The sequence below is a fragment of the Camelus ferus genome, chromosome 3 (assembly GCF_009834535.1).
Source record: "Camelus ferus isolate YT-003-E chromosome 3, BCGSAC_Cfer_1.0, whole genome shotgun sequence".
Taxonomy (NCBI): Eukaryota; Metazoa; Chordata; class Mammalia; order Artiodactyla; family Camelidae; genus Camelus; species Camelus ferus.
The window spans coordinates 70,169,770-70,178,627 of NC_045698.1; positions in this window are offsets into that span (position 1 = coordinate 70,169,770).

The window sequence follows — 8,858 nt, forward strand, 5'->3', positions numbered from 1 at the left end:
TGGAAATTTGACCACTTCTCACCAATGAGCTTCGAGCTGCAGTGGCAGGTGTCAACTCTGTGCCAGGACGCAGGAAAGCCTGGTATGAGATGCCCTGTCACTCTTCCCCTGCCACATGCTGGGGTGGGGGAGAGTCCATCAGCTTGTGTCCTTGACTGACTTCATGAAGGAGAGCACTTTACTGCAACACATAACGTGAGGGAGAGATTTACTTGTGTGGTATCAAATGACCGAGATTTGAGGCTGATTGTTTTCAAAGCATAAGTTTAGCTATCTGGATGAATAAAGGAAGCAAGGGGTTAGGACTGCTATGTGTCAGAGCAGCCAAAGCAGATTTTGCCAGCCAGATTTGGGTGGGCCTGTGGTGGCATACAAACAGGTATGATACTGTCATAAAGGGTGTTCTCTGTCTTGATTGGAAAAGCAACATAGTCATGTGGCTCAGACAGACGAGATAAAACAAACACAGGGCAACATTTTTTGGTGGTATTTATTGATTTACCGTGTCCAATCTCACATCGTTAATATATTTTATCATAGAACACAAAGTTCCACATTGCAATTATCAGCACATTGCACTAGGCATCTCACCACTGCAGGCTAGATAAAATTTTAACTATTTTCATGAAGTACTCAAAATTTAGCATTCAAAAATTATTTTCTACAGAGCTCGAGTAAGAAAGGTTTTAGCCACCTCTTCCAATCAAGACATTGTACTATTAGATACCACAAGGTCATTCCCCCAAGGTCAATTCCAGTGGAAATAAAGAGAAACATCAAGAGAGATAGGAAACTGTCAGAAATTCCACGGAAGACAGAGGGCTGTTTTGAACTGTCGTGTGAGGGGATGATGGTCCTAGTCTAAGGCATTCTGCTGTGTCTAGCATTATTCTCCCCCTTGCCTCAGGGCCATCAGTGGTGCTAGAATCCACGTAAATGCAGGTGTCCTCAGGCATAAAATCTTGACAGGACAAATTCTGGTTCTGAGCTTCAAAAGCATGTGAGAATTGATAATCCTTGGATAGCCACTTCTCTTCCCCTGCCCCCTCACCCAAACCTCCAGGACAGGTGATACAAACTAGGATGGCTTTCTGGTGCCCAAGTCGCTCTAACCGTTGGGCTCACACCTCCCTTCTGCCCCACAAACATCAGGTCTGAGCCAGAATGAAGTCTGACCCTTGGCTTTCCCCCATATACATTGCTGGACAGAGCAATGACTATTCCAAGAGGAATATTAACTGACAGGTTAAAATAAGAAGATAGCTAGGGAGCACAGCTCTTTTGAAAGAAAATAACAAAGTGGCTTGCAGAGTCCATCAAAAAATGTTTTATAACTGATGGGACAAAGATTCAAAATAAGCAATTTAAACATAGTAATACAGATAAAGAAAGATAGTAGCAATATGAAACAATAAGAAAATGTAAAAAAAAAAAAGAACCAAGTAGAAATATTATATGTAAAAAAATGAAGTACTTGAAGAACAGAAAAGATAAGGTAAATTGTAGGATTGTTACAGCTGAGGAATTGATTAATAGATTGGAAAACTTGATTGAGGCACTCTTCCAGAAGGAAACAGGAAAAGATAATGACCTAGAAAATATAAAAGAAAAGTTAAGCAATATGAAGGTTATGCATTGTTCACAAGAAATTGTTATTTTTCCAAGTTATCTATTTGCCTGTTATCTGAAACACAACAGCACTTGTTTGCCAAGGCTGATTCTAAAGCTAATCTAACTTGGTTTGAGGATCTGAATAACTAATACAAGAACAAAACAACTTATTCAACAAGACGAGGGAAAATATATTTTTCCTCGGATAGATGCAATATTTCTTGATCATTTTAAAGTCCTAAGCATGCAATATTCTGATGAATCTATCATTATGCTACATGACAACTATGAAGAAATATATAGAGATTATTAATATTCTACTGGGAGAAAATGATAATAAAAGTAATCATATCCATTTAACAGTGTTTATCATCGTTGTATTGCAAAGTAACCTGACTTAGGTAGCAAGTCCTGTAAATGACTGTAAATAATATTTTACAGCCAATCAGAGTTTTTGTTCTCTTCTCATTTTTTGTTCCTCTGGCTAAAAATCAGTGTTTTAAGTAAGAATTCTCATCATTGTTGTCATTATCATCACCATTATCTTTATCACCACCACCTTCATGGGTGTTAGTATTCCCAGCCCCCTCCTTCTTCCCAAACACATATAAAACGGCAAAGGCTTCCTTCTGATTGTGTAAGTGTTGGGATTTCCTTGCCACTCATCTCCTTACACCATGCCTCAAAACATAAGTGCTCAGTTTTTTGGTTTTTTTTGGGTTTTTTTGCCAAATCATTTGTGAAATGTTCCATCCTTCTTTCCTCCCTTTTTTCCTTTTCTCAATATTTATTGAGCACTCACTATGTACCAGCACTGAATGATGTTGATGATAAAAGAGAAAAAAAAAAAAAAAAGGCTATGGTCCCTGACTTCTGCAAGATCTCAAGAATTGGTGAGCAATTGTTCCATGCTTGGCTGTCCTGCGTTGAATATCCTGGGAGCTAGAGGATTTGAGAAAGCAGAAGATCTGGACCACAAATACGTTGATTGTATGTCACAAATATGTTCCCAGAATGTGGGGACAAAGAATGTCCCTAGTCCAGGATTTGTAGCAATGGGAAAGCAAGGGGGGAAAAGGTAACTACAGAGATATGCTAAAGGTAAGCTAGGTTTTAGGGAAGAAAGGATGGCCAGCAACTCCTTCAGGAACATAGGAATGTTCCCTCTCTCTCTCTTTCTCTCACAGACATCATGCACATACACACACATACCCCAAGTTTGATAAAGTACCAAGCTTAAGTATACATACTCTGATTTTAAGAACCACCTCTTTCTATTTGATGATTTAGCACTGTGGAACAAAGGCTTTCATTTGCCTGGTGATTATGATAGGGTTAAAAATGTAGTGTCTCTGAGTCGGCTGTTACCGAGGAGCATAGGAAACAAAGAACAGATTTATGATTTCTGGCTGATGAGTCACTAAGGATGGGTTTAAGTTTCAAAAATAATCAATAAAGTGATAGTGCAAAAAAATCACAGTGCCTTATAAGGAAGTCACAGTCACTCTGACATTTGCTAATGGTACTTTTTGTGATAACATGTTGATTAAACTCACTAAATTGAGGAGAGTAGATGCACCACTTCCTTAAAAGACCAGAAGCTGTCAGATGTTATAAAAGAGGTGAATCCAGAGACACTTTCTCTGTAAGACAGTCAGAGGTCTTTTTCACATAAATAGATGTTCACAGAACAGAAAGAGTGGCTTGGAGAAACGGAATCTAGGCTTGGGAATGACTTAGGGCTCTTGTCTTTAGGGGTTCCTAGGAAAGAGGTCCAAATGGGCCAGTGAGGGGTCCTTGATAATCTGCCCCAACCTGTGATGGTATATGCAGTCCTTACCCACATCCTAACTAAGCATGCTTCTAATGTCAAATTGGCTTTCTCTGCCAGGAAGAAATATTTCCCTTCAGAAGTGATTAAATGGATTTTCTACTCCATATTCGTCTTGTAAGACTTTGGGTAGCGAATTTTTCCAGGGAATGGATAAGTTGGCCTTGGTAGTTGGAAAATCATGAACAGTGGCACAAGCTTAGAGAAAAAACTTTTTGAATACCAGTTTATCCTTCATAACTACATACTGCTCCACAACATTTCAAAGCCTTAATTACAGACAACAGAAGAGGAGTCCAGTCTTGTAATAAGACTGTCTTTTTTCATAAATGAGTATAGTGACACTGAGATTCATGAACATTAATATCTACAGCATTCTGCCTGTGGGGGTCTTCTACTTATGAATTCCGCTGAAGCTTAGGTAAGATGACTACTTCAATATAAAAAATCCCTTAGAGTTAAAAGAAGTCTAAAAAATGATAATCACCTCTGTGGTGCACATTAACATGTCTGTACTGTTATTGAAATAAATATATAAAAGTTCTGTGATTCAACTGTCCTTATGACTAAATCACAGTTTGAACCAAGAACTTAGCACATGCAAATTTTACATCAATCAGGGCAGAATACTTTGGGAAGTGAATATTAAGAGCTGCGTGTTACTGTGTTAGTTTAAAAATGGCAACTAAAAACTTACGGTAAAAGGTTCATCTTAAAAATTTATTCTTTACCTCCAACTTTTCAGAGGTACATTTAAGACATGTAGCTATTGAAGCAATATGAAAAAACAGACACCATAGAAAACAAACTTATGGCTACCAGTAGGGGAAGGGGGTGGGAAGGGATAAATTGGGAGTTCGAGATTTGTAGACACTATTATGTAAAAAAGAGATAAACAGCAAGTTCATGCTGTACAGCACAGGGAGCTATATTCAATACCTTGTAGTAACCTATGGTGGAAAAAACGTGAAAACGAATATATGCTTGACTGAAGCATTATGCTGTACACCAGAAATTGACACATTGCAAACCGACTATACTTCAATAAAAAATATATACACTAAAAAAAAAAGAAAATACAGAAACATCAAGAAAGTGTCCCTTATATATCTGTAAATGCGATTTGATGTCCACTGGTTTAATGTCTTATGGAACTGCAACTCCATCGGTGCCATCCTCAATTAAGGTGCACGCTCATGATACAGCGTATTACCGGTGTTAATTTACTGGTTTAATAGGAGCTAACCTGTTAAAATGGACTCAGATTGATTTGTTGTCTTATTTGGTTAGGTGGCTGCACATCTGACAGTCGTCTGATAATTGGAAGTTTACTTGTAATGAAAGAAAGCACCCAAGATAAGAAGGGGAGAGGCAAATGTGGGATCTGGGCTTGCTTTTATTAAGGGTGATTTTCATGTTGCGAGTAGGAGCACTTTGTGTCTATCCAGTGTAATCTATGTGCCAACCTCCTCCTGTTTCACAGACTCTGCTCTCTCTTTATGAGATTTGCAAAGGAGGAGGCTCGTTTCACATCCACCCCAGGGCCTCAATTTGGCAACTGCTTTTCCACACTACATTCTCTTCACTGCTCCCAGTGTCACCGTAGGCCACTGCCATCTAGAACTCCCCACTGCATGCTAGGGTACTGTGCTGGGCTTGCGTTGCTGCAGTGTGAACATTCCACACTGGGCTTATTGCTGTGTAGTCTGATTCCCTCAGAGCACCAGCAGTCACGGCTGTATGGGTGAAACAGTTTTCTCTGAAGAATTGGGAGTAATTAAAGAAAATTAATTACAACAGAGGAAAAAGCCCTTTAATATTATATCCCCAAAATGTTTGTTTCCCTAGTCCAAGAGAAGAAAAAAAGGCAAGTTCAGCCCCTCAGAAGGGGTCATTTAAGGGCACACCATTTCTGTCTTATTCTCCTGCCTTCTTTTTCTTTGCCTTCAATGTTCGTCCCTCCCCTTTTTAGTAAAACTCTATTGCCCACCCCCACAGGGACTTGTTTTGCCCTAGTTACCATCCCTGTCCTCCAAAGAGTATGATCCAGAAAATGAAATCATCTCCAGTCTTATATTTTCAATGACATATTTGATCTGGAACAGTATCAAGGGGACTTCAGCAGAAAGTCTTGGCAGAGCTTACGAAGCAAAGCAGAAATGTCTGCAGAGTCCGAGCATCGCAGAGCAGAGCGCAGAAGCCCAGATTTGAAGATGAGATTCAAAAGCCGAATAACAGTACAGTCATTTCGCTGGAAAAAAGTACAATTTGTAGTCCAAAGATGTAGAAGTGATTTTTCATCAAATAGCCTGAGTTAACAAATAAAGTAAATGGAAGAAAGGTGGAAGACTCCAGAGGAACATCTCTGAAAGGAGATTTGAGGAGGAAATCTAGAATTAATATAATACATTATAAGATTTCTAAAGGACTGAGATATATCTAAACAGCAATGAAGAGCTCTCTGTTAATGACGAATGAGAAATGGAGAAATTCTTTTATGCCCTCAACAGGAACTCTTTTATTCACTCAACAAATATTTATTCAGTGCTTAAAATGTGCCAGGAATATTTAAGGTGCTAGGAAATATAGCCATCAATAAAAGGAATAAAAATCTCTGCCTTCATGGAGCTTACATTTTAGGGGTGGAAACAGATGCTGAAGTAGATCAATTAAATGAATGGGTTGGATGCCATAAATACGTTCAAGACAAAATGGGAGAGGGGGATATGAGGGTGCTGGAGATGTCAGAGAACTGCAGTCTGAATATTGTGCTCAGGGAAACCATATGTTGATAGGTACCAGTGAAAAAATTTCTGTAAAAGAAGAGCCAGCAAAGACTACAACTAGAAGCGTGAGGGTCTACACTCAATAATACACACCTGCCATATTATAATAGAAACAGTGACCTTACCACACGTCTCAACTATTCTAAAGATGTCCTCTGTCTACAAGACGAATATAGCCACGGTGTTACTTACAAAATGGCTTCATCGAGGTGAGCATGGGTGCCCCTCCCGAAGACTACCATTGCCCTCTGTGCTTCCTTGTTGCAGGAGCCTCCATCCCCCAGTGTTGTCTGGGAGGAGAAGTTGACTGTAACAGACACACAGACCATGAGGCCTCTGATAGAAAGAAAAGACTTCTAAGCTCTTGCTTTCACGTTTCCACAAGGCTGGCTGTACATTGTTTCCTGCTCTTGTTTTCTGAGGTACCTATCTGTAAAATATTCTCACCTTTAATTATTTTGGTGGACCTCTGTTTTTTGCAACTAAATTTTTTGATTTCAATAATTTTAGCTCTGTCTCAGGTACTATATTTAGGTTGTATTAATACTCCAAGCAATGTGGAAAAATGGGTATTATTATGTTTGTTTTATAGGTGAGAAAACAAATAGAGTTAGGTTGGTTAAATAATTTGAACAAGATCATATGGCTAGAAATCTTGGAGTGTGTGATTTCAAAGTCCGTGTTATCTTGATTTTATCATAGTGTCTTGTAAAGTAATTCAATGACAAAGTAGGGTGTCAGCTGGCCCATAAATGTGCAAATAGTTCACAGCAATAGTAACAAATAGGAGAAAAGTTTTTTTTCCCATAAACTGCTTTTTATTCTGGAAAAGAGTCAGTATATAGAAATGAATCTTCATAATTTAAAAAGATAAAGATTTTGGCTAAGTGCCTGGGAACAACAAGCAGTTGCAATATGCAGTAGGTTAATAATTAGAAAGGTAAAAAAGACACCATATAATTTCTGAATAGCAAGTTAACAGACTGATCAAGACTATTAACAATTGGAAAGCATCAAGCTTTGATTGAGCAATTTAAAATCTGATATTTAAAATTTTATTTTTTGAATAGGCATTGATTTTGTATAGTTCAAAATATATGAAAGAATATATAGTAAAAGGCTGACCTCCTACTTCTGTTTCTAAGCCATCAACTTTTCTCCCTGGGGCAATTAATATTTTTCACTTTCTGGCTGTGCTTCTAGAAATATGTTCTAAATATGCAGATGTGTTGCTTTCAAACTCCTTTAATTTTAAAAAACATGTTATTTTGAGATAATTATATGTTCACCTGCAGTTGCAGGAAATAATACAGAGAGATCCCATATAACCTTTACCCAGATCTTCCCACTGGTAACTTACTATATAGTAAGTACTATATATATATAGTGCAGTATATATATAGTGCAATCTATTATATACACAGTGCAATATCACAACCAGGACACAGAACATTTACATAACCAAGGGTTCCTTGGCAGTAGCTGTCTCTCCTCCGTGGCTACAGCTTCCACCAGGTCAGCCCCTGGGATCCAGTAACCCTGACTCCTCCCTCTGTTTCTCCAGTTAGGGGCTGTGCTTGGTAATTTATGGATTACCTCATGACCCCTGTTTAGCTTTTGAGTTTTGATAACATATTGCCTGTGTTATCAATTCCTACAGCAATTGTCTTTGTTTATGTATGTCTGAGTTGGTCTCTATCTTCCCTGGTTAGTCCCTGCCTGAAACAAATGGGTGTAGAGAAAAGGAAGCGATGTGGTATTTCTGGCACACCTGGTTTAGTAGTTTCTGTTTTATATCTAATATGTTGTTATCGAATCTACCTATCCTCTTCTCTCAAACGGGCTGTTTGCTAGGCAACGCTGTTTACATCAATGTATAATCCTTCCCAGACAATGATCTTTTTAAAGTGATCTTTTCTGGGAAGGATGACTTGAGGCAAAGATGTAACTTACACAAGGGGCATTTGAGATGGAATGTCTGAGTCTCCAGGTTCAAAAGGCCTTTCAGATCACAAGGTCTATTTGCGCCTGATTCTTTATAAGCATGCCATTTTTCTTTATAGATTGAATAGATTTTCACAGAACATAGAAAAGCTCTGGGAAGCGCTTCTTTGGGAGTAACCTCCCACCCCTCCGTACTCCCCTTAGCCACAGCCCTTGCAAGCCACAACTGATCTGAATTAATACAATAAGAAGTCAGAGTCTTTAGGCAGCACAGACTTATCACCGAGGGGCCACACATAAAGCTATTACCGCCCTTTAACTGCTTGGTGAATTGGTTTATTGGGTATCCTTTGGGACACTCAAGAACTAACTGAATTTTTGATTGGGTGAAGAGTCAGGGCTAAGATGGGAGCTCCAAGCACCACCCAGGGAGGGAGGCAATTTGGACACAATGCCTTCTCAAGAGGGCTAACCTTGAGCCTAATACACTTAAAGGCAAATCAGAACTTTACTGCTTTTGGCCAAAGAACATTGCCAAACTCAGAGCAAAGGGCAAGTTACAAGGCATTCTTCTGGAAAGGTTACAAGATTTCAGATAGGACATAATGAAAGTAAGTTTCTGAATATTAAATATACAATGTTTTGGAGGTGGTTTTATGAGAATGATCACGAGAACAATAAAAACA